At 49.7% G+C, this 25,952-nt stretch overlaps 1 protein-coding gene across 3 annotated transcripts in view; it reads right to left on the reverse strand.

Moving 5' to 3' along the window:
* Positions 1–25,952, reverse strand: part of LOC144144314 (uncharacterized) — a 68,469-nt gene that overhangs the window by 15,086 nt on the left and 27,431 nt on the right. Inside the window, exon 1 of one of the 3 annotated variants that reach the window (XM_077675699.1) lies at positions 10,855–11,003. The exons of 1 other annotated variant lie outside the window; for it this stretch is intronic. The gene's annotated coding sequence lies outside the window, so the exon portion shown is untranslated. Of the gene's footprint in view, positions 1–10,295; positions 10,773–10,854; positions 11,004–25,952 lie in introns of those variants that run through there. One more of the 3 variants, XM_077675696.1, reaches the window with a different exon arrangement.

The following is a 25,952-nucleotide window of genomic DNA, read 5'->3' on the forward strand; positions in this document are numbered from 1 at the left end:
TGAGGAATTACAGGAATGGAATTGAACTTCCGGGCCATATTAGGAGTGGGAATTGGCAAAATTTTGGCATTTCATGGAATTGAAAGGAATGGAATAGTGGAAAGGTCTAATTCCTCTGGCTGGAGGTGGAATGGAATGGGACTGCCCATTCCGCAGCACTGGTGCCGGTGTTGGCATATGGAGCCGAAACTTGGTGCCTTACTAAACAATTAGAAAGCAAACTTAGGTAGGCACAACGGGCCATGGAACGAGTCATGACAGTAGTAACACTTAGGGACAGGAGACGCGATTTCTGGATCAGGGAAGAAACTCAAGTACAGTATATCATAGCTCAAATAAAGAAAAAGAAATAGGCTTGGACAGGGCACGTAGTAAGACGAAATGACAACCGGTAGAGCACCAGTGTGACAGAGTGGATGCCGAAAGACGGGTGCAGAACAAAGGGGGAGCCACTAACGCGACGGAAGGATCAAATGTGGAATTTCAGGGGCAAAGAGTGGACTCGAGCGGGTGGAGGTCGACGGGAGGGGCCTTTGTCCTGCAGTGATCCTGAGGAGGTTGTTGTTGTTGACGATGATGATGATGATTGAGCCGGGAAGCGCCAAATACGACATATTTAACGCCTTACAACTGCCTATTCTCCGTACATTACAAAATAAATTGACGTGTAAGCGACTATTTTCGTGTAGACATTGTTCGCGCCATGCAACTCTTTTTTTAGAGTAAACGGACTAAGCAAGAAGCCAATTTATGGTTCATAACAAACTGGCTCTGTTATGAATTAAATTCGACCATCGTATTTTGACATCACCAAGTATATTCACTGATTGATACTTGCACCGTAACATCCGAAGCAAACACTCCCCGTACCTTAGGAAAGTTACTCACACACATTTAATACTAACGTGCAAGCCAATTCGCACTATCACGCCCCGAGCACATTGGAGGCCCCACTCTAGTCCCGCCATTTTAAAACAACGCTGTTAAGCCAGCTTCGGGCAACGTTGCTAACGCAATCAGAGCCACGTCAGTACAATGTGGCTTCCACAACAGGTGCGCAAATGACAACCAAGGTACATGATGCAAACACGCAGTGCGTCACAGTTAGGCTCGGAGGCTGCGCCACGACGAAGTCTAAGGCACTTATTTCCATGGTGCCGGATTTCGTTTGCGTTTTCTGCTGCGTGCTGGTCCCAGTTCCCAGCATGAGCCGTATCCGCGCGAGCCGCCCGCCATCGTGGACGGCCAGTATTGGCCACCACTTATTTGCCTGCGCTAAAGCCGGAAACTTGGTGCTCCAAAGGAAACTTAAGGCCACACGGCATTCGATGTCATCAGGCGCACTGCATACAGGACATAATCGCCAGCTGACTGTGCGTACACTGTTGGCTCGGTGGTTGTGCCACGATACAGGCTAAGCAACTCTTGTTCGTGATGTAGGTCACTAATATGCATTGCAACAAAAGTGAAACCACCAATTTCTTTTTCACCAACCGAGCCACCAGTGCTGCGTTTTTATCGTTTCCGAGTGTATGAGCCCTGTTTTTTCTTTGCTCTTGATGTTATCCGGATTAATTTAAACTGACCCCGGACCTGCCACCATAGACGAAATACGTCGGCAAAACTGGGCGCCACTTACTGACACTCACAGAGAAAAATATACTTTTCCTCACGCTCACCAGTCGCCCTCACCACTCGCACTCTCTCGCACTCACGCTCACTACGCAAGCTCCACCACTCGCACCCGCTCGCGCTCATGCTCACCGGTCGCCGTGACCACTCGCACTCATTTGCGCTCACGCTCACACTCACGATCACCACTCGTCCTTACTCACGCTCACCACTCGTCGTCTCCCCTCACATGCGAGTGTGTGCAGAAGACCCTCCATGAGTCATGAAACCGAACAGTACTAGTGCATTACGGCTTCGGAAAGCCATTCAAATCATGTTCCTAAATCCACACGCCTCCAGAGAACAACTTTTAGGGTGCCCCATAGCACTAGTCCAGTGACGACATATTTCCGAAGCTAAAACCAATCCCGCCATTAGCAACCATCAAAGCGAGCGGCTCCTGTGACGAATAGCAGACAGCGAGTACAAGCGAAATAGTGCTCAGCGCGCAAGGCCCTGCGAATGACTCGAGAAGCGCGAGTGCCCTCGCAACTGATGACCGCCGCTCGCGGCGAGTGACACTCGTCGGTAATCATGGCGTCTTGATTTGGGTATTGGGCTGATTCGGTCCATATAGTAATATCGTCGGCGTAGATAGTAAAGCGCGCTGTGGACTCAGTGGTGACCCGTCTTGCTATTCTGGTCATGGCTAAGTTAAAAAGAGTTGGGCCAAGTATGGAGCCTTGTGGTACACCCCTATCAAGATAAAAGACTCGGGGAAACCAGCCGGGATAGGTTCCGTGTAATTGAATGGGGCGAGCTTCAAGGAAGTTTCGGATCCAGGTTTGAGCTTTCTGGCTGGGAAATGCCTTAGCAAGTTCTTCAAGGATTGCTTGCTGGCTAACGCAGTCGAAGGCTTTCTGTAAGTCTAGTGCGAGAAGGCAGTCGGGGGGTTGTCGGGAGTATTTCCGGTTAATCACCCGTCTGAGGAGCCAGAGGCTGTCAGCGGTGCTGAGATTAGGGCGAAAAACCTGTTTGTGAGGATGGACCCCCGCCGCCGCCCTTCTCGGACCACCCCTGGCCCAACTGCCCTGACGATGACCCCACTCTCTCTCCCGCAATCAGGCTCCGTAGATTCAAGCAGCTAAAACAACAACGCCTCAAGTCACTCACCCCTTCAGGCCACCTCACCTCCTTCCCCACCCTGACCCGAGCACAAGAGATCTTCTTGAACAAGTTTCTGACCAACACCTGTACGGCACCAGAGACCATTCGGCAATGGTATTATCCCCAGCACGCGCCCCGATGTCCCTACTGCCACCACTCCATCGCAGCCGATCTCCACCACCTCATCTGACACTGCCCCAAGTTTTCTCGATTTCGTACATTCACTCCCCCACACCACGACACCTCAACGTATACATCGACCCAACATCCCTCTCACACGACACACTCTTCGAAATCGCCATTTATGTCACAAAAAGCGGCGTAGTACGGGCAATTTAGCAGTGGCATGCACGACTTCTGAAGTGAACCCCCTTGAAGCCGGCATCATAAGAACAGTGCAAGACACTTACAGATCCTTTGACTGTAAGGAAATGGAGTGCGCACATCGGCGTGGCCGCCTCTCTAGAGACCGGTGTTGTCTTTTAAAGTGCAGCGCACCTCATTCAAACACAAGAAAACTGCTCGTACTAACTGTCCCCAAGCTAAAGACACCGATTTCAGCATTAGGGGAAATCTCTCCCGTCACACCTGAAGCTCATGCACGGGAGCGTCCACTCCTTTTTAAAAAGAGCACTCCAATCCTTTCCGTCTGCGGTATACTAAAACATTACTCATGGGCACAAAATGCTGCATATTTGATTATTCAACTCAATTAAACTCTTGAGGGAGAGTCTCGGCAATCCCATGGCCATCTCACATCTTTGAATATCCCTGCTCTTAGTCTTTGTTTTTCTGTTATTTTCCCCAATATATGCAGCTTCCTTTCCTAATTAATGCGACCTCATCTTTTCAACTACTGGCATATTTACTGTGCTAACTGACACGTTGTTGACTACGGACGTCACTGACGGCGAAGTTTTTTCCGATATGCCTAACTGTCCTCCTCTTCGGAAGGATCATCCTGACAAACAGCTCTCGCGCTCTCTGAACAACATGCCTCCGACAGCGAAACATTCTGGTTGATTTGCCGCTGCGCATCACAATCGGTACTCTTGCAAATGCTTGTCACTGACCACCAAACGCAGTCCAGATTTTCTCAGGCAAGCTTATAGTAATTTACCGAAACTTTGGGGAGTTCAGTTTCCCAAACATTAATGGTCCATACATAATCTCGACTACACCTAATGAAAAATGTGGTAAAGTGTGGGATTTTAGTGTTGGGAAAGCGCGGGAAAGTGTAAATGACGGGCGGGACCGACGACGAGAAGGAAGAAGACGGCGGCACGCGAAGGGAGAACGAGAGAGGAAAAAAACGAGGCTAGCCGCTAATTCAAGATGGCGGGCTGCTCTTAAAAACATGTCTGCGCCTGTATCCTCTGCCTTCCCGCTCACTGCCTCTCCTTCGTTGCCGAATCTTCTTTCTTTAATTTTCTTACGTACTTTCCACGATTGTCCTTCGGCCTATCATTTCCTTATTCATTTGTGTTGATTTTGTAGTTGGTGAGCTCTATCTGCTACCGCATCTCATTTTCTGGCAGTTTACTTATTATCTTTTTATTCCCGTTTATTCTCGCCCTTTTCCTGTATTTATTCACTTTTCTTCTTTTAATCGAAATTCCATGGAGTTTTTCCTCTTCTCTCAGTTAGCGCCCATTTCCTGGCCAATCGCCCTGAGTGGGTACGAGCCATTTTTTTTTTTGGAACCAACCAACCAAAAAACGAGGCTGCTCGATCAGTGGTTCCGGCCTGCGTCTTGGATCTCCAGGCCGGCGAGAAGACACGGCGTACCTCCCGTCCTTGTTCCGGAGGAGCGCTCAAACAGCCCTGGTGCCCGCTTGCCTCGCGGCGTAGGCCCGAGGAACTCCACCCCCTCAGCAGTCTCGGCCAGTCACCGACGCTGACATCCGAGCCGGGACTGGGGTTTGGTGAGACACCGCGAGGACATTCTCCAGAGACTTGTGTTTTGCCTAACTGCCCGGGTGGGTGTGCTAAGTCCTGGGAACTATTCGCCAGTCCTTCGTTTTGTTGTCTTGTTTTCGTGTCGGAAATTCAAGTGCTGACAACGTTCAACGGAGCGAGTCATAGGTCTGGTGCGAGATACTAGTTGGACCTCTGATCATTACAAAATGAAGCTAACGAACTTCTTGCTGTCTGCTGCTATAACTCAGCTCGTAAGGAAACCTGCACTGGCTACTGACGATACAGCCAACATTCGTCACAATATCCCAACCCCCCCCACCCCCCCCCCCCCCCCCGCCAGTCTGTCTACCTTGTTTAACTTCTCTACATGAAACAAGTCACCACGAAGTCATTCCCACTAATTTGTCTTTCGTTCGTGCTCCCAGTAAAACAGATCATACGACAAGGGGAGCGGATGGGTCTTCATTCGTAACTTCCAACGTTTCGGTGCGGTTTTTGCGAAGGGACCGAGGCAGACAACTCCTTAATACACGAGAGCAGAGACTGGCGCCGCAGTCGTGTGCCTTCGCGGGAGTTACGGGCATTGTGTGAACAGGATTGGCATCCAGTGGCTAGTGCATGGTGGTAGTGGAAATTGGACTTCTCGGCTCTGACCTGTTTTACAGCGAAGCTATATGCCTCAGCCTCTGCATATAAAGCCTGTGGATGAATCGGCATAGACCGTAAAAGTTTCGCCTTCAAGAGCTGGTGTTTTGTGTTCCCCTCTTAAAGGGCTCCTGCGTGGTGTGACGTTACTGGCGGTGTTTTCCCCGTACGGTTTGAAGGGATTCCGGAGCGACATTTTGCCCGCGGTCTTTCACATCGACGCACGTGCGCGCACATCTCCGATTGCATACGCGTGCCCGGGAGGGAGGGGGGGGGGGGGGACGCGCACCCCAGTCAGGCTTTACGGGCTCACTGATGGCGTTCCCGTTGTACTGGTCGTAGGCTTCAACGCGTCCGTCTCAGGGCCACAAGCGACCTGACTGCTGTCCTCCGTGGTCGAGTGGTTCGGGTTGGCGTGTTACACGGACAGTAAGATATGCCTACGACGAGGGAGGGAAACGCAAAGCCCCATGTTTGCCCGCTAGAAGAAAAATCCGGGTCCTTCCCAGTTTCATTCAGCTAGTTAGCTAGGAGTGTGCTCCATCGCAAATGACCAACAAACGTGTTGTATTTCTTGCGCTCCTTGCCCTGCGCCCAGCTTCGCTTGTCAGCCTTCCTCACAGAGGGGAAGGGCGCGGTTTTTTTTTAACTTCTGGCCTGATCTCTCGGGCGAGGATGGCAGCCGCAGCACGCTGACTGCCGCAATAGGATGGCCACCCGCTGCCCCCCCCTTTACCCCTTCCCTGTTGTTTCAGTAAACATTCTCTCTCTCTCTCTCGCTCTCTCTCTCGGCCCTCGACCTGACCCCCGGTTCCAACAGCAGTTGTATCTGAAAGCGTATAAAGCATGCTCGATAGCGCTCTGTCTCGTCGTAGCGTACCTGCAGGCCGCGGAAATGCCCGGTGTCTGCGTGCCTTTCAACGCTATAGCTGGAAGTGGTTATGCGCCGCTCAGAAGCGTACGCCGTGTTCCAACTGCTTTGGCTTCGGCGATCCTTGAATCCTGAGAGGAACCTACTGGTAAATCCAGTTGCGCTCGTGTTCGGCATAAGCCGCTTGCATCGTCTGTCACGGTTTACGGCCGCCAGCAAAGCAGAGCCGCTGCCGACGCCAAAGCTGCAGAGGGTCAAGCAGCAAGTAGCAGGCGTCAACAAACGCCATCCTAGATTAACAGCTGCTAAGGTGAGCAATTCATTTGATGAATCATCACGCTAAGGCAAAAAACAGTTCCGTTCCTGTTGTCGTAGACTTCGTCGACGCAGGCTGTTTGTTAGGGACATAAATATTTAGTCAAAACTCGGTCTAACGTAAACCGATCGTACGAATTTCCCGATCTAACGAACAAATTCGAATTCCCCTTCAATGCTTCTGGAACTAACAATACATATTTAGCGCCATTCCCGAATTGACGAAGTATTTCGAGTGCCGCAAGCCATCAACACGTGCAAAATGGAATCCTGCGCAGTTCCTGGAAACAACTTCGCCGGCGTAACGAAGTGGCATCAGATGTGAGCTTCCACGACATAGGAGTGGCGACGCAGGCGCAAATACGACGGAGATTTTAAACGATGAAGAAATCGTACAGTTAGTTTGCGGCGCACAAGAGGTGTCAAAGAATGCTGACGACCCAGAATACGCTGAAGCTCCGTGCCCACTCCAGGCCAGGTGACGGACGCTACTGATTTGCTCAGACGCTTTGATGGGGGCGCGCGAAGGAACCGATGGACGCGTTGAACGCGCTTGCGTGCTAAGTCTGTCCGCCAAATGCTAACGAAGAGCACTCAAGAGAAAATCACAGGCTTTTCTGCCGGGAAGTTGGACCTACAATCAATATCAATCAATCAATCAATCAATCAATCAATCAATCAATCAATCAATCAATCAATCAATCAATCAATCAATCCAATCAACTTTACTTGCCTTACATGTACAGCTGCACAGAGCTGCACAGAGCTGCACAGAGCAGCTTGACCGGGCGGCTGCCCACCATGTGATTGACAGCAACAGGTCGAACAGATTAAGAGATACAGCAGAGAAAAAAAAGGAAATAAAAAAAAACTTGAAACATGTGTCCAGTAAACGTAACAAAATGTGCTTAAAGGCATCCTGCAACACTTACCATCGACTACTCGAAATGTATTTTGGGGTAAATTCTATTGTCCCAGCAGTCTCCTCCCGCAAGAATTATGAAAATCTGTTCACTATCACCGAAACTACGCGCGATGAAAAATCACGCATAAATGTTCCCTCTCAACTCAACCGCGGACAACGCGACGAAAGCTGGGCGCTCTCTCCCGGAGAGGGGGGCGGCGCGCGGCGTTCTGTTCGGCGGCCTTCGATATGTCACAGGCCAGGGAGTTTCGTCCTTTTCCCCGCAACGTAGACGGGTCTATTTCCGGTCTGGTGCCACAAAAAAGCAGTCATGGTGCCATGCTCGCAAGCAAGTGCTCAGGCTGGTAGGGCGTTTTTGGAGCAATAAACGTTTGTTGTCGAGTGGACTCAAACTGCGCGCGCACTCAAAACAAAAGAAACACCAAAAGCATGCGGACAGGTTCAGACATACAAGAGGTCCATACACAGCGCCGACGATGGCTGATCGTCACAGGAAATGCCAGACTTTAGCCGCGAAGTTGACCAGCGACGGCCAATAGGACAGCCAGGACAGCCTTCGCAGAGGCCATGCCAGGGGTGCATAACGAGGAGAATCGAAGAGTGAGCGGTTGGTTTTTCCGCGACTTTCACGGCGATTTGCGCGCTTACCGCTTCACGTGCGCGTGTAATATTTGGCTCGGGTGTTCCTGGAAGTCTAGTCTAAACGTCGCGCAGGTTTACTTGCACTGCACGAACAGTGTTGCAGGGTCCCTTTAACAGTCATGGTTAGCAGTGCAACAGAAATAGCAAAATGAATTCAACAGGTGCATGTCACAGGTATTTACAACAACAAAAATACAACAGATATATAACACGCGTTACAAAAATATTCTATTAAAGCCGATTTAGAGAGTTTACCGACCTCAATTGAGTTACTTGTAAGGTCATTCAGCAATTTGGGTAAAGTGAAAGTTAGGGATTGACGGTCGTAGTTGTTGTGGGGTGTAGGAGTATAACATGTGTCTGGATTGCGTGTGTTGTATGCTGCAATATTTTTCTTTAGCATCGCTGGGCGCTCGTAAAAGCGGTTGTAATTTTTTGCAGCTGCAAGGTATGACTGGGCCAATCGGTATACGTAGTAATTACTAACTTTAATTATTTTAAATATCTTGAAGAGTTCAGGCGTGGGGAAATTATATGGCACATTCGCTATTATCCTTGTAATTTTTTTTTTGACTAGGAAAAGCTGAAAATATAGTGCCGTGTTTACGTATAAGGTACAGTCAAACCCGGCTATAACGAACCCAGATAGAGCGAATTATGCTATATATCGAACAAAAATAATTCAGTTACGGAAATACATGGGAAACATATTCCTTATTACGAAGTTCACATCTGATATATCGAACTCTGCGCGCCTAGAATGTCCGCCGAAATGCATGATCACGGAGCGGCGATTGAGATGTGGATTGGCCGCGACCACGGAGCAAGAGTTGCGACTTAGACATTCCGCCTCTCACGGAGCGACATGACGCCCGACACTTCCCGTAACTGTTTCCGACGCGCGGGACTCACGACGGAACGCGCGCAGTCAGCGAGCCCGAACCAAGACAGCAGCATCGGTGAACTGTGGGAAGAGCTCCCGCACATCCCGATGATGTCGCGAGTGAAAGCCGTCCGACGCTTATAGTCAGTGTGCTCCGCCAATGCTTCTTAGATTTTGGAGGACGCGGACTCGAACTGGTGCAAATAATGTTTCGTGTAGAGAATGCTATGCTTGTTGAAGCCGCCAAAAAGAAAGTGGAAACAAAAATCACCGCTTTTTTTCTTTGCAAAGTAGGCAGTTTAGGCGGAAAGTAGCTTTAATACTTGCAACAAATGTATTATTTTGGTATGGTAACGGCTACTTTACTGTGTTCGTTTTTGCATGCGGGGATGGTGGAGTTGAGGAGGAGGAGGGGAGCTCCCGCGGATTGCGAACTTGTAACGATAAGTTCGTTATAGGCGGGTTCGGCTATATCGATCTATTGGATATATCGAACTAATCGCGGTGCATATTGCAATTCGCTATAAACGGGTTTGACTGTATACATTTCTAAGGGGCTTAGTACGACACCGTCCCAAAACAGCAAATACATATACTTAGGACCCGACCGGCCTGACGTTTGTTTCTCTGCGGCCTTTTTGCTTGTCCTGCAGTTCCGTACTGCCTTCTTTGTCACTCGATAGCAGCGCGAAAGAAGCTTTTTTTCGCGCTGAACTTGAGCATTGAGCAGGCGGGATAACAAAAGTATAAACGCAAATAGAGCTTGCTTTGTTCTTCATTCGAAGATGATTATCGGAATTACAACCTCTGCAGACATACTTTCAGCGGACAGTAACGGTAGACAAATAACTGAGTTAATCAGAAGCTGGGGTCTCCCGAGACATTCTTCATTGCTTCCATACAACTTTTCGTGGTGGGAATATCGAGATCCGCCAGAACCGGCGTTCAGAGTGAGGCATTCCGTAGTGACTGACCGAGAACTAATTTGCAGCCCCTGTTGTCCTGTAACGTTGGAATAACCCTACCAAGCTTTTATTTATTATTTCTGGAAGCGGGAGGGGGGGGGGGAGCTACCGCGGCCTTTAATTAAAACCGTGATCGCCCATGGAGCAATAATACATGGCTTCTTGCGCACGAGTCACGGTAATCATGTTGACAGTCCCGAGCCGCTTTTAAATTTTAGCGCTACTTGCTATTGACATTCTAGGGGATGGAAAAAGCGTGTACCGCTTCGAAACTACGTCAGTGCAAGAAGAGCCAAGGTATGGCACAAAGGCTGATGATTAATCAGTTCAATAAGAAAAACCGAGACTCACCGACAAAGTGTGGCAATGACTTGCATGCCACAAGGTCAAGACGCGGGAGGAACTGGGCGGCATGGTCGGCTCCCTTCGATGCCCATTGTCGAACCTGGCAATGATCGACGCGAGAAGACGATCTAGCGCAGACGCTGCTGCGCGCGGTGGTAAATCACTTCACGTGAGGCAACTTGCACGAGATCTTAAAGAGGTGGAAATTAAGCGGCAAGGTTATTAAAAATAGGGCACGCTTTCCCAGGGCAAGTTGTGAACGGCGAGGCGTAAGGGATTTTCCGCGCGGGCCCCACGGTGGTTTTTTTCCGGGTGTCAAGGTCCGCGTAGCGTCTTCGGGAAGCGTTCGGCGGCGGTCCAAGCGGCCGTATGCGGCGGCGACGGCGCCGGTTGCGGGGACCGCTCAGGCCAGGGCTGGGCATGCAGGCGCCGAGATATCACCCGCGAGCACACGTAATCCGAGCCCAGTGGAGCGGAAAAAACACTACTAGGTGCCAGCGAGCCGCGACGACTTATCCCTCAAGTCGCCGCCCGTGGCGAGCGCCGGTACTGCGCAAGCACTCACCCACTTTCTTCCTTTGCCGATGCCGCCGCAGCGGTTCCGCGTGCTGCTGCACGCCAGCGGACAGCCGCCGTGGTGTGCAATAGCAGTAATGTCGTTCGTGCAGGGCCTTTTGGCAGGGAAGGCGGCAAGGGCGCTTTGACCGCCCCCTCCGCTGTCGTCTGGCGACCTTTCGGGGAGGGGGGCGAAAGGACGCCCTCGTCACTAGGCCTAACGAGGGCCGATCGCTCAAGGAATGGCGGCGGTGCCAGCCGGGGACCCTCGGTCTCCTCCGACATAGCAGACGTGCGAGACGAGGCGGCGCCCCGGAGTAGCAGCAGGCCCTCCCGTGTGGGTGCTGCCGGCTCGTGACCCGCACTGAGGGGGGAGGGAATGTCGGCCAGCGTGATGGATTGCGCGGGTCCACTTCATCACGAGCGGCGCCGCCGTCGCCACCGTGTCTGCTCTCCTAGTAGCGGCATTTCATCGCCGCTTGCGCTGCTTCACGGGCCTTCTTGCGGCTGTTTGTTTGGCCCCGTGCGTACCCGCAGCTGGTCGACTCTTATCTACACCACGCGAAGAGCGACGACACGCAGTTCCAAACCACCCGCCTTCTCCGTCTTCCGTTACGAGGAATGCAAACAATCCCTTCTCGCCTTTCGTTCTCTCCCTCTCCGTCCCTCTCTCAAGGAAGCTCGCAATGAGCCAGTTCACTCGAGACCATTGCAAAAAACGATAGAGAGAGAGAGAGAGAGAGAGAGAGAGAGAGAGAGAGAGAGAGAGAGAGAGAGAGAGAGAGAGAGAGAGAGAGAGAGAGAGAGAGAGAGAGAGAGAGAGAGAGAGAGAGAGAGAGAGAGAGAGAGAGAAAATCAATGAATGAGACCTAATTAAGAGGTCATCCTTGCATAATGGTGGGCTTGCAGATGGCTGGTGAACATTGAATGATGGTTACATTCTAAACCGAATAGTAATAATAAAAAGAAAGAAAAGAGAAAGAAAAACCATCAGACGAGCACACGCACACAGATATACAGAGTGTGAGAGGGAAAAGACTTCCTGCCTGTACCAGAAATGTATTGCAGGTAAATACACAGAAAAAAAAAGGGCCAGATAGGCATTAGCCTCGGAGGAAACGCGGAAGAGCTTTAAAACCCCTCGCCGCACCCATTTTGCTGTTCCAGGGGCCTAAAAAATCCTTAATGTTGGGATTTATTGCCCTTAGAGATTCACTGAGATTCACGCCCTCGTTCTTGACGCGGAGGAGCGTAGACAAACACAAAACACGTGTTCGCCGCATAGGGGACACAGAGGTGATGTTACAAGTCTGATTTTGCAAACAAAACTTTTGGTACAGGCTACTTTGAGGCGCAGGTGATGTATAATACACTTAGTTGGACGGGGTGGTATACGAAACGCACACTGCGGGCGGACAGTGTAAGGATGTAAGGAGTGTACTGCATGTCCGGATTGATTCCGCCAGTGCCGCAATTGGATGCGCCATCTGAGAGTGGTAACAAATCCGTTGACGTCCTCCTTGGATAATGGCAGTTGGGCTGTTGAGCTCGTGGAATGGCCCTCGCGCGCGAGCCGATCAGAAATTACATTGCCCGTGACGTCACAGTGTCCGGGCAACCACTGCAACGAAATAGTGTGTCCTTTACGCAGAACCTCTGCGTGTATTATTCTGATTTCGTCAATCAGCTGGCACCCATGACTTTTCTTGTAGAGCGGAACGGGAGCCCAAGAAAACAACCCTGGGTTTTTGAGGTCAGTCCTTGACAATCTGCAGCGCAGCTCTCACAGCTCGTTTTTGCATGCGATGTCTTTTGGCTGAGCTCATGGCTTACAGAGGCCCCCGCAGATGGTACCCATACACCTACCGCGGAAGATTCGGAGGTAATTGAGTTATTAGCATGTGCCTGAGTATAAGCAGCGATATATATGCTGAAGGCAGTAGTAGGTCAAAGCGGGTGCATGCATTTCGTCTGACTCGGCGAGTAGAATGCCTGCGGATCTGTGGAGAATCTCGGCCAACGCGGCGCTGCCCTATTGGTTTAGCGTAGACTTCGAGTTTTCCGATGAAACACTTCACTTCAAGTAAAACAAAAAAAGCCTGGCCTCAGTGAGTTCCGTACGCTGGAAAATACGGTGGCTTCAGGCAGGGTAACGCCGATTACGCAAATGAATCATTTACGCTCGCGAGTAAAAGAACTTAACAGGCACAGATGCTGCCCACCACATATATGCTAATGATAGCGCTCTTCGTTTTGCTCTGTTCAAGACGTTTTTCAGAACCCCTTGTCATGGCGGCGAGCGAGGCGCACTCGTTCGCATGATCTCTGTACCGGCCAACGCTCGATCGAGTAATGGGAGAGGGCCAGGCTCAAGCCCTGGGCTTGTTCGAGCCGCTTCTTTCATCCAATGCCCTCAACATCATCGCTGCCACCGATGCTGCTGCTGGCCTTGATGGGCAAGGCTCAGATAAAGGCACTGAAATGGAGGCCTAATTTCTTGTCCTTGGGAGTCGTCATGGGCATCAACTGTCAAATTATCGATTCAGTTCGAACTCAAACTTCGTAGGCATCCGCAGTTCTTCGAAGTCAAAGGTAAACTGAACCGCCGAGTCAACGGAGCGTCTTCTGGCAAAGGCGCGTTCTCCTCCGCCATGGATTTCCCTGTCATCAACAAAGTGTGCACTTGGCATCTAACCCTAGACAGGCTGTGGCTGGCCAATAAGCGAACGAAAAGGCTCTGTTTTCACGTCGCATATGACGGTAGATTGCATCTGATGTACTGCTCTCGTGGCTCGAGTGAGATGCTTCGAGCTATTTAATCTGAACGACATAGTATGATGCCACAGTGCGAAACGCGTCACGCTGGCGCTTCTTGATGCCTTGCGGATGGTTTACTCCGCACAACGCCGCCTGCACTATCTGAAGCTGCTGGCCCTGGTGGCTCGCGATCTTCACGTCTGCGCAACGCTGCCCGCGGCACAGTCTGTCGAGTGCGTTTTTTTAAACACCACATCCACTTCAGAAGCGCTGTTTACAACATCGATCACGACCTGGGTTAACGTATCTGCGCAGAGTCCTTCAATGCTTCTCTGGTCATGAAACTGCCGGCCAAGTTTCGTACGGGGACAAAGGCTACCGCGAGGGGCGCCCACGACACGTAAAGCGAAAGCGCACTGCTGATGAGGCGCGCGCGAGCGTCCGTTCCCTGCCAGACGCGCTCTGACCACTTCCCCGGCTGCCCTCCGATCAACACCAGCGCCGCGGCGCGGCCTCCGTGGGCAGCGCACGAAGCTCTCCCATAGCGTGACGGCGGAGTTTCATGACCAGAAAAGCATTGAAGGACTGTGGCCGTACTCTTCAGCCGAAGATTGGTTGACTTGCGACGCACAACCCAGCCCCTGCATGGCAGCTTCAGTCGCGCCATTCGGCAAAGGTGTCGTCGAGGCAGGTCCGGATGGTCTTGTTTATGAAAGTCGCTCCCTGGTTTCATTTCGACGAACCGGTGGTTCCTCGAGATTGATCAAAAATAAGCGTCAGGTGGTGCACGGTCAACTCGAGCCAGCCGCACGGATTGTATGGATACCCGTTTATGCGAGACGCTCGAGGACCACGCAAACATGCCGCTTCGCAGCTTGATGATGGTGACTCCGATGCCTATTACTGGCTCTGACCATCGTCTTCAAAAGGCATTCAGCCGTGCACGCGGTGGTAAAGTTCTTACCATCCAAGCCAGCCCCTGGCGTGCCTGGCTGTTTATTTGGGCCACGCGTCAGGTTCGGATCAGTGGTCGGGGACGGAAGTTTCGTCCATATCGACAACAGGCGCGGAAAGACGTAGACTAAGAAAGAAATACGCAGGACGACGCGCTATTGTTAAGTTTGTTAAGTTAAGTTTCGTCCGCCGCCGACGGATATACGTGAATGGAGTAGGTACTGGTAGTTAACACATGGCGTTAGATATCTCTTACTTCTCAAGACTCGGCAGGTTTAGCTTTCAGGGCTGCTTCTGTTTAAACAGAATAGAAGCACGTGGATATATGTTCAAACGTGCCAATTGATGGCGCCACGCGTCATGGGCCCTTATAGGATATGGAATGTGAATGCGCCACCTACGCATTGCGGCATTTCCTCGGCCAACCAGGGACAGGCATGCAATGCCGTGGGATTACGTAAACACTTTAACGGGAAACAATTAGCAGTCATTGCGCCTGCGCGAAAGGATGATATCAAGATATTGATTTGATTGATTGAGGCTGGGGATCTTTAACGTGCGCCGAAATCTCGTGCACACGGGCGTTTTTGCTTTTCACCTCCATCAGAAAAGCGGCCGCCGCGGCAGGGAATCGAACCCGTTTCCTCGCGCTCAGCAGCGCAACGCCTCATAGCCGCTGAGCCACCGCGGCGGGTATCAAAATATTCTACCCTTCCACTCTGCGAAGATGGAAAGGCAGCGAAACTGACCCGCCGATCCTCACATGCGACAACGGATACCCGAACATGGTTGAGCCGCTAAGCATGACACTTTTAGTAGAGTCTCCCTACACGGGCTGCAGACCTTCAAGCCCTCCACGTTGGTGACATTCGGAAATCCGCCTGCCAGCGCCCTTAACTCCGAATCCCATCGTTCGCTTTACGCACGTTGCCGACACGCACCACGTCGTTATCGAACCAAAACCGGTCACACACGTTGCAACTGTAGCTTCCAAGTGTCGACCCATAAAGTCGCACATGAAATTAGTGTTTTCGCCTCTCGAGCTGATCTCTCTCGCCTCTTGACGCCGACGTCTCACAGCGTGAATCCGCCTGCCGCGCTAACCGACTGCGCTTATCTTCTCCCTCGCGCTCTTCCTCTCAGGTACGGGGCTCCATCCCCTTTGCTGCGCCTCACGTCGCTTGCCGTAGGCAGCCTGCTCTTCGGAAGTTCTAACACGCGGCCGCCCCATGGCACTGTGGGAACGCAAGTGACTCGGCGCATCACTGCGAATATATATACATTACCATGTCGTTATTCCCAACTGCGCGTAAGACGAACGCAACGGCGGCTGTACGGATCCCCGAGACAAAGGGGTCATGCACCAGCTGTGACTGGTGCGGCCAACGCAGTGCGCTATTTGTTCATCGATTCGCGGTCCGCGCGCTCCGTACGAAGCCGGCGGTAAAGAGCTCCTCGACGATCCACGACCCGTTGACAAGACAATAGAGAGTTTTAGCACTCCGTATGCTACGCCCGTTCCGTTCATACCGTGTCGACCGGGACGCGGCTGGGCATGTGCGCATTCGTTCCGGTAGGTTGGACTAGTCCCGCGGTCCGGCCCTCGCCACCCTGCGCATTCGTTACGGTGGGTGGTGTACGCCCTCCTCGTCCTGCCCTTGCGCGCAGGCGCAGTCGGCCGGGACCCGGTTCTGACGGTATGCATGGAACGGACGGAGCATAAGGAGTGCTAAAACTCTCTAGTGAAACCGCACAGGCACGCTCTACTATATGGGCTTGTTTGGCGAGCACACGCCGCTGAGTAGATTGTTGCCGCCGGAGCGGGACCCAGCGGTCCCAGCCATAAACAGCGTGGACGTAAAAACAGGACAAGCGCCAACGTGCGTGAGAGAGACGGGGGCGTTGCGCCTTGCCCCTGACGGCCGCTGCGGCGTTGTTATTCTCGCGACGGCGGAATGGCGGTGTCCCATGCCTCGTGGTCCGGCGGGAGCAAGAGCCAGAGAGCAAGCAGAACAGGAACTCGCGACAAGAGCAACAGCGCACGTGAGCAGGCAAAGCAACACCTCCGAGTCACAAACGCTGCTTTGACGCGTTCACCAGTGCGGCCTGCAGCAGGCCTGTACTCCGCGGGCTGCGAGATATAAAAAGAGAGGTCTCTCCCAAGTGCGGCCGAAAGAATAAACCAGCCGAGGAGAGAAAAAGTGGAGCGATGAGATAATGCGGGGCCTGTCTCTGGCCGACAACGTTTCGGACCCGTCCACGCGACCACTGGCTGCAGCGTGATCTTATCCACGCGGGCCCTCAGAACCGCCCACCGCTGTCGCAAGGAGCGCTTCTCTTTCGTCTGGCGCCTCCATTCTCCTCGGCCGTCGATTAGATCCCCCGCCGCTCGCGTGGCCGAAAATAAGGGGCGAGACCCTCCCTTCCGTTGCCGCGACGGGGCTAACGTCTCGTGGGTCCATTCCCGGAACACAGCGACCCGAAGACTCGTAATAGCCAATGCCGCCACCGCCGTCGCCGCGAACAAGAGCAATGCTAGGTGGCCACAGCCAGCCAGGTGATGCTTCCTCGTCGAAAGAGTTCCGGCTTCGCTTGCATGATGGCGGTAGCCGACCCCAAGGACATGGGATATATACCGGCCGCAAATAAATTAATCTGCAGACCCCACTACGGCGTGCCGCATAACCCCGGTGTAGTGTCGGCGCGCTAAACCACAACGCTGTAAATTTTTTAACCTCTTGGAAATTACGTCTCGCACGTGAGAAGTTTGTGGTTTGTGTTGCTTGACCCGATACTAACCATACTTGATCCCCAGTGTATCTAAGTAATGTGTGCAATGCGGGGTGAAGGCCTCGCCCAGCGACTTCCAAACCTCCTCACTTGCGACGCCCGAGTCCATTCTTTGACACGGATTACTTTGTTTCATCCCTCCGCTGAGTCTTCCCCTATTTTCAATCCCTTCTCTGGGCAGCCATTCTGTGACCGCTGGTTGCCGGTTTCCCGTCGCATTACTTCACTTACTTCTGTTGATTTGAGCTAGGATGACTGCCCTCCCTGATCCAGGACGCTCGTTGGCCATCCCTGAGTGCAGAACCTTTGTAGGTAATCACCATCGCTGCACGGGTGAGATCGTCGTCCTCACTGCGCGCCTTCAAGGGCTCGAGTTGCTTCATATTTCTCCCATCGCCACCTTGTAAATAGAGCCGGCGCTATATCATCGGAACGTCGCGACCCTTGGTTTTACACTAAGCGCTAGACTCGTGCTCACTCTTCCCATATTTCGTGGGGATGACCTGAGCTTTAGTTCCAGGTGATCAGGTAAAGCACCTGGTTTATGCGAGATATGTAATCACCGCCAGCACGCACTGCTTGCATGTGGTTTTTTTTTCAACGACAGGGTTAGGCTTCTGTCCTTTGTTTACGAGTGCTTCCGGAATCGCCCGTGTCACAGTTTCGCTGCACCGGGAGTTAAGAAATAAGGGAGAAGAAGAACAGCGGGCACGGGTCGACAGAAGAAAAGGCTTCATTGTGAAACGAAGCGCGAGGAAACAACGACAACCAGGAGGCATAAACACAACGGGACGGAGCGCTTTTAGGGGCGAGGCTTGTCCGGCGTCCGTGCTCACGGTACAGCTCCGTGGAAATCGAAACACCTGTGAGCAAAATGTTCACAAAATGTTGACAAGAACAAAATAAAATGTTCACAAAAGGTTAGAGACAGAGAGACAACTCCTGGAGAGCCGTGCTGCGCATGCCCGAGGAGCATCGGATTAGACTGGATTGGTTTTAATTGGATTTGGATTGGATTGAAATGGATTGGATTAAATTGACTTGTGTTGGATTGGATGGGAAATCGTTTTAACAGCACTAAGTACTCTCACGGGTGATATGGTAAGAACGATTCCCAGTGCTTCGCTCACTCGTCATGATTCACTTCGTGAAGATGCGTGAATTTTTGCGTTCCTCCTGGTTGTCGTTTCTTGACGCTTCGTTTCACTATGAACCCTTACCAACTCGTCCAGCTTTCTTTGTTACTTCAGAAGAAGAGGATATTCGGACGCCATGCACATTCCTAGCAAAGAACTCAGCAAACGCAGTTAAACGTACCTGTATTGTGGGGCCGGACATTTTTCTTCAACTTCCAGAACCCATGATAATTCTACGCCAGATTCTTTTTGGATTTGGGATCACCGCTGGCAAAAGTGGTTTTCTTCCTCCCCCTCTTCAGGCATTCCGTTACCTAGTCGAAAGGGGGACGTTTCTGCATAACTGTTAAACATTACTTTCTATTTTCCCATTTTCTTTAAACCTACACCGGAACTTCCTGGGTGCAGTTTTTTAAACATTTTGTTATTTGCAAGTGTCCATAATGGAGACCCACTGAACACGATGCACGTCACCTGCAAGCAGAGTTCGGCGGACTCACTCATGAGTCCACTCACTCAGACTCATTTGGGCAAACGTACGCGTGAGTTTGAGTTTGAGTGAGCGCGAAGCTAGTGTGGCATGGTGAGTCCGAGCATGAGGGAGTTTGAGTATGCCTGAGACCGAATGAGTTCTGAGCCCAGTTTGAGTTTGAGTACATTTTGAGTTCTGAGTACTTTTTAAGTTCTGAGTCCATTTTGAGTTTGAGTACGTTTTGGGCACATTTTGAGCTCTGTGTACATTTTGAGTTCTGAGTACATTTTGAGTACATTTTGAGTTCTGAGTATATTTTGAGTTCTGAGTGCATTTTGAGTTCTGAGTCCATTTTGAGTTTGAGTACATTTTGAGTTGTGAGTCCATTTTGAGTTTTGAGTACATTTTGAGTTCTGAAAACATTTTGAGTTCGAAGTACATTTTGACTTTGAGTACATTTTTATTTCTGAGTACATTTCGAGTTTGAGTACAATTCGAGTTCTGAGTACATTTTGAGTTCTGAGAACATTCTGAGTTTGAGTACATTTTGAATTCTGAGTACATTTTGAGTTCTGGGTACATTTTGAGTTCTGAGTACATTTTGAGTTCTGAGTACATTTTGAGTTCTGGGTACATTTTGAGTTCAAAGTACATGTTTTGCGAAAAGACCAGAGTCCCGAACCCGTCGAACAGTCCCATCGAGCATGAGGTGTTTATTGACACATACCCCAAAGCATAGAAGAAGTTTGTGCGTGCGTTCAGACTAATTTGGTAGGAAACCTGCTGTCCAATCTCTGCGTAGGTATGTGCCTGATTTGAAGCTACGAACCAGAATACATTTTCTAACAACATGAGTTTGAGTACATTTTGAGTTCTGAGTACATTTTGAGTTCTGACTACATTTTGAGTTTGAGTAAATTTGAGTTCTGAGTCCATTTAGAGTTTCGAGCACATTTTGAGTTTTGAGTACATTTTGAGTTCTGAGTACATTTTGGGTTTTCAGTACATTTTGAGTTTTGAGTACATTATAAGTTCAGAGTATATTTTCAGTTCTGAGTACATTTTGAGTTCTGAGTCCATCTTGAGTTTGAGTACATTTTGAGTTCTGAGTCCATCTTGAGTTTGAGTACATTTTGTGTTTGAGTACATTTTGTGTTTGAGTACATTTTGAGTTTTGAGTCCGAGTGAGTTCTGAGTTTTGCGCTCACTGTGGGTATGAGTTTGAGTGAACGCAGATGTGCTGCTCAGCAATCAGTCTGAGTTTGAGGGAGTGGTGATTGGGAAATAAATTTGTGAGTGAGTTTGAGTGAGCCGCGCCAACTTTGCCGAGGTATGCCCGCCAGTGCAACGTATATAGCTCAAATACGCTTAGTTTACTCATATTATCAACTCCTCCCAATCAATCTCCCTGAATACCCCCCCCCCCCCCCCCCCAGACAGGTTGTAAACCATTCTGTTTACATATGCAACGGGCTGTATGGCCAATGCCCACAATAAGGACGATCCGCATGGGCGTAGGAAAACAAGAGGAAGAGGTAGACTTTTGAATGGTGGTTTCAGCTACACTGTTAATGATATATCGCAGTTATGTCCGCCCAGTATTAGAGTTTGGCTGCGTCCTATTTTCTGGTTGTGCGGCGTACAAATTAAATCCCCTATTTATCGTCGAGAGAATGGCTTTGCGACTATGCTTGGGACTGCCAAAATATGTCGCTAACCCTATTTTACACCTTGAGGCACGGTTTCCTCCACTGAAGTTTAGATTCCAATTATTGACCGTACTAACCTTTGTCAAATTGTTTGAACCCCCACTGCATGACGCCCAGTTCATTTTCCGTCTGAGGCCTGATCTTTTTCAAGGCATTCAGTGGACGCGGTTCCAGAGACCCCAGATGGATCTAGTACAGTCATGGCTCCAGCCACTTCACGCAGACCTTTTCCGGCTCCCCTCTACTTGTATTAGTGTGTCATCTGTTGAAATAATGTTTGATAATATCTTCCCCCCGAATGCCAAGATGTTGCCAGCCCGAATTCTAAATGGATTGCTGGAGGATCATTTGTCAACCCTTCATTCCCATATCGTCATTGCTACCGATGCCTCACAAGTTGATGAAAAAGCTGGAGTCGGGATATTCTCCCAGTACCTCGATTGGTCCTTTTCGATCAGGTTACCTGATTTCACACCTATTTTCCAGGCGGAATTATTGGCAATAATTTTGGCTCTTCAAAAACTTCAGCATAGATTTTCCCATGTAGTTATACTTTCTGACTCCCTCTCTGTGTGTTCCGCATTAACATCCGAAAAAGATTCTCCAATTATCCGCACATTCCGATCATTTGTTCCGCATCAGCTTTGTGAGGTTCGGCTAGTGTGGGTTCCAGGACATGCAGGAATCTCATACAATGAAGTGGCTGATCAATTAGCCAGCATGTCTCTTGGTGGCCCTGTGGTCGTGCAATGTCCAAATGACAGTTTTCTATTGGGGGCGAGATTTAAACGTCTACAGCTACTCCAGGCTTATAAGCAAGACGCCCTTCTATCCTCTAGAGATTATAGCCACCTTCGTCATGCATGGAAGCCAATGTTTTGTGAAACAAGGATATGCGAGGTAGCAATCACTAAACTTCGGTGCAAAATTCCCCCACTAAATTTTTATCTTTATAAATCTCGTCTGGCTCCATCTCCGCAATGTCCTTTCTGCGACGAACTGGAAAATTTAGATCATTTTCTATTTAATTGCCGCAGCTTCTCCCCAATGCGACGCACGCATCTGGAGTCAACCTTTAGACGCCTTAACCTTCCGCTATCTAGTTACGAGGTCCTGTCACTAGGCGCTTCCGCCCTAGGAGTCTGCCACAGGGATGTTGTGTCTGCCCTCCATTCTTATGTTGTGGCGACAGGCAGGTTTTCCTGCTAGCCAGCTAAACATTCACACATACCTCATTTTTCTTCCTGAATCTACTTTCATATTATACATATTTAAAAAATTCTGTTGGGTATTTTCTTTTCTAAATTTTGGGATCTAAAATAATATAGGTCACATCCTCATTAGGCCCAAAACTTCTTGGCCAATCCCCCGCGTGGGTATGTGCCATTGTGGGAGGCAACCAACCAACCAATCAGCTGTGCCGATGCCTACTGTTTTCGCATCTTCTCATATAAATATTGTAAAGGCATCTTTTCGCGTCTTCTTCCACGTATCATGTTGTGGGGTGAAATGCTGCAACCCTCCTACCGGCGAAAACGGAGCTTCGGAGCGGCCCCCAAGTCTCCCTCGGTGACTTCTCGATGCCTCAAACCTCGTAACCGCGAGCTACAGCGGCCATGGCCAACCGTGCGGTCATTGTCCTCAATCACCCTCGTGATCCAGGAACGTTCTGCGGCGCCGATGACGTCGAGGCTTGGCTGCAACCTTATGAACGCGTAAGCAGCCACAATCGATGGGACGCAAATACTTTCTTGAACACTTTTTCGACTTTTTTTTTATCTTAAATTTCTTGCAGAACGTAGTCACCCAACACACCCACTACTTAGATTAGGGTGTCGAAAGTACCTAAGCCAAAAATTACTGCTCTATGCCCATCAAATAACTTCAAAACTCGCTCAAAAGATTTTTCTCTCTTTCCCGGTCTTGACGTTCTTCGACGGCCCCAATTACGTCACTGAGGCCATGTAGCGGCTGTTGGCCGGTTTTACTTCAGTTCTAGCAATGAACGCTTTTTGATAGCAACTTTAAAAATAAGGCCACAAAAAACTAATAGAAACGGAAGGCCTATCTGCTGCGACGAGCAAATCATGCAGTGCCGCTCCGTGCTGGCGATAACTGTAGCTTTCGCAGTGCTTCCACACGCGAAGGAAAGAGTGAAAGCGTTTATCAAACGTGTTGCGGGTTACCTTTAAAGGAACCCCCAAGGTATGGCTTGACACTAATCACCAGCCTGGACAACTTTAAGGAGCGGGTATGTACGTGCTCTTTTCGGGAAATCCGTTAATCGCCAGTTGGCTGCTAAAAATGAACTTTCGACTCGTTCTCGGAGTGCCACCGACTCACATGTCATGTACATACCGTACGTACTCGCCCTTTGCCGCAAAGTTGACTCCCAGATACTTTATTAAAACGGGCTCAAGAACTGAAACCCTTCCCGTTCCACCGAGGTATAACGGATAAATTAAAAAACTGAAAATGGATGTATGGATTTAAAATAAAAAAACGTAAAAAGGTAATTAAACAAGATAATTACACAGAAAATGGCTTACTGAAGAACAATGGTAAGTACTGGAAAACGAAAAGGTCTGCAATGCGCTGAAGGGCATATGGCTGACCATGCCTTCAATCTCCTAGTGTTAAAAACAGCTCCAGCGCCGATGAGATCATCACTGAATGCCGCCGCTTCGAACAAGCGAAAAGCCGGCGCATCGCCCAACAGTTCACAAGGCTTCCCGAACGAATCCCACATCCTCGTGTCACGACCTCTTCCCACCCGCCCGACCACGTCGCTCCTCCGCATCGAAACCGTTGTCGGAAAATCTAACCAAGATCGTTCGCCGCGAAATTGAAGCTGTTGCTCCTGCTTCTACATTGCCTTGCTATGTCGATCAGCCTGTCCCAGCTGTGTCCATGGTCCAAAACGTCATTCGTGAAGAACTGATGAATCTGGGTCTGCACACTCTGTGCGCGATGGGTCATACGAGACCGAGCGCCCCTCATACTTGTTTTGCTCATGAGCTCGTATGGCCCACCCCATTACCGCTTGAGAAATCCTGCAGAATGGCGAACCCCAGGTGACAAACTCATCTGCTTCAACTGCAGACTAGCCGGCCATATATCTCGCTAATGCGCTGCAACCGAAGGTTTTCGCAGCACCAAAACAATTCGAACCGAACTCCCTAAGACGGTCCCCGACGGTACACCCCCTTCCCTCAGTCGCAAGCCTTCGAAACGTCTTCTCGGCCCTACCAGACCGGTCACTCGCCGTCCCCCCTGCCCCGTCGTCACTTCCACGTCCACTCCCGACCCACGTCCACCATCGGAAAACTAGACGGTGCAGCTCAAAGAGGGGATGCTGTATTCCCGACCCGACCTCAAAATCCTCTGTTCGAGTTCCCATGAAGCACAACTACTTACTCGATGTCGATGTACCTGCGCGCGAATTATTTGATACCGGGGCTCTGAATTCATAAAATATAATTTTGCTTTGCACGGGAACGTGTCGAAGTAGAAAATGAGTTTATGGAGCTTCAAAAAAAAAAAAAAAACTCAACGCTGAAGGCAAAGTTTTCCGCTGCGAGCCTTGATGTAGTGGGTTGAGAACTGCAGAAATGTTTCCCCTTCCCCATGGGATGGCTGTAAAGCTTCTGTTGCAGTTTTCTACAGCGTATGCATGCGAGCATTCTCTTTCCAGGCTTGCTTACGTGAAAAGGAAACGCAGCAGCAGGTTGAGTGTGGCCATATATATGCAACTTTCTATGAACTGTGCAAAAGGAAGTAATGGGACACTTTTTTGTAAATTTTGTAAATTAAACGCATGTTGCGCACTTCAGTGGTGTTAAGAATTTCCTACACAACCCCCCCCCCTTTCCTGTTGGAACGGGTCCCTCATTGCTTCCACCAGTCCACAAGGGGCATACTCCAAAGATTCATGACTGAGAACCACTGTATTAGAAAACGCTGCTATGAGATGCCCCATACCATACACTGTACCAGCAAAGTGACGTGACTGTGGTCTCTGAACCACTGTTAAGTGGTACTGCTAATAAACAAAACAGAGCTCGCAAATGACAGTCAACAGGTGCAGTTTAAGCGAAACGCTCTTCTTTATCTTGTTTTGGTGCCAACTTTCTAATTTTGACACATATGCGTTCAGGGTAAATAAAAATTTCGGGAAATGTGAGCAGGCCCTCTGTAGAAATGGTCCCAATATCAGAGGCTGCTGTATTATTCCAATATTACTTCTGCTAATACATCACCGTTTCTTAGCTGGCTGAGAAAGAAAGTAATAAATACAGAACGTGCGTGCAATTTACCTCGGGCCCGTACATTTCAGACATACAATACCCAGAACTACAATTTTTTCGGAGGCTGTGTTTTTATAATTGCACTTAAAATGAATAAAATAGTTACTACAGGTGCAGGATATGCATTTTATCAAGCGTGAAAAAGGTGATGGTTGTTTTGAGAAACCCCGTGCCTAGCCTTCACACTACGCTTCCTTACACCCTTTTCGGCCGAAAAAAATGTAAAAATGTTGTCCCGTGGTGCACACCTTTCAAATGTGTTTTGGTTAAAAAGTGGTGTAAGAATGAAAAAAGGGTGTCCGTGTAAACACCCTAAAACTGGTGCAAGGTTGCTCAACACCCTCAAATAACGGTGTGGGCAGCGCAGCTAGGCTTGCCAATGTGGATTAGCGGAGTGCGCAGCATGACGTACAGACACTTTCAAAAAGGCACAAGTCATATTTGGACCACAAATGAATTGAGCAAGAAAACCAACGGGATGCATGGGTACAGCCAGTGCATACTTACTTAAGCATACAACTGCTCTTCTTGCTTTTATAGCCAGCAAGTGGAAAGCCTTACGATTGAGTCGGGGGGCTTGTCGCAAAAACCAGATATTTTAGCGCTAATTTTGAAATTATGCATTTTAATGTGAGCATATACAGATTAGCATGCGGATTTGAAGAATCTTCTTAATCGCGAGGTAGTTATGTTCAATGGGTTATAAAATTTTCTGAAATACCCAACAAACATTCCCCGCCATTTCAGCACCCTTTAAGAAGGGTGTTCATTATTTCCACATTCTTTTTTGTGGAAAGAAAAATGGGGGATAAGAAAGACCGCCAACTGAGAAAAAGGGTGTAAGAGACCTCCAGCTTTGGAGGTACTTTATGCCCGTTTACACGGGTGAACTGGAGATTTTCTACAAGCGGGGCGATGTTTTGTACCTCACGATGTTTAAAAAATATATTAATTGGCATAGTTTATTACCAGTGAAGCTGTGT

Source organism: Haemaphysalis longicornis, unplaced genomic scaffold (genome assembly GCF_048455015.1).
Source record: "Haemaphysalis longicornis isolate Haplotype H1 unplaced genomic scaffold, Haemaphysalis longicornis Haplotype H1 scaffold_7, whole genome shotgun sequence".
In the NCBI taxonomy this organism is placed as follows: Eukaryota; Metazoa; Arthropoda; class Arachnida; order Ixodida; family Ixodidae; genus Haemaphysalis; species Haemaphysalis longicornis.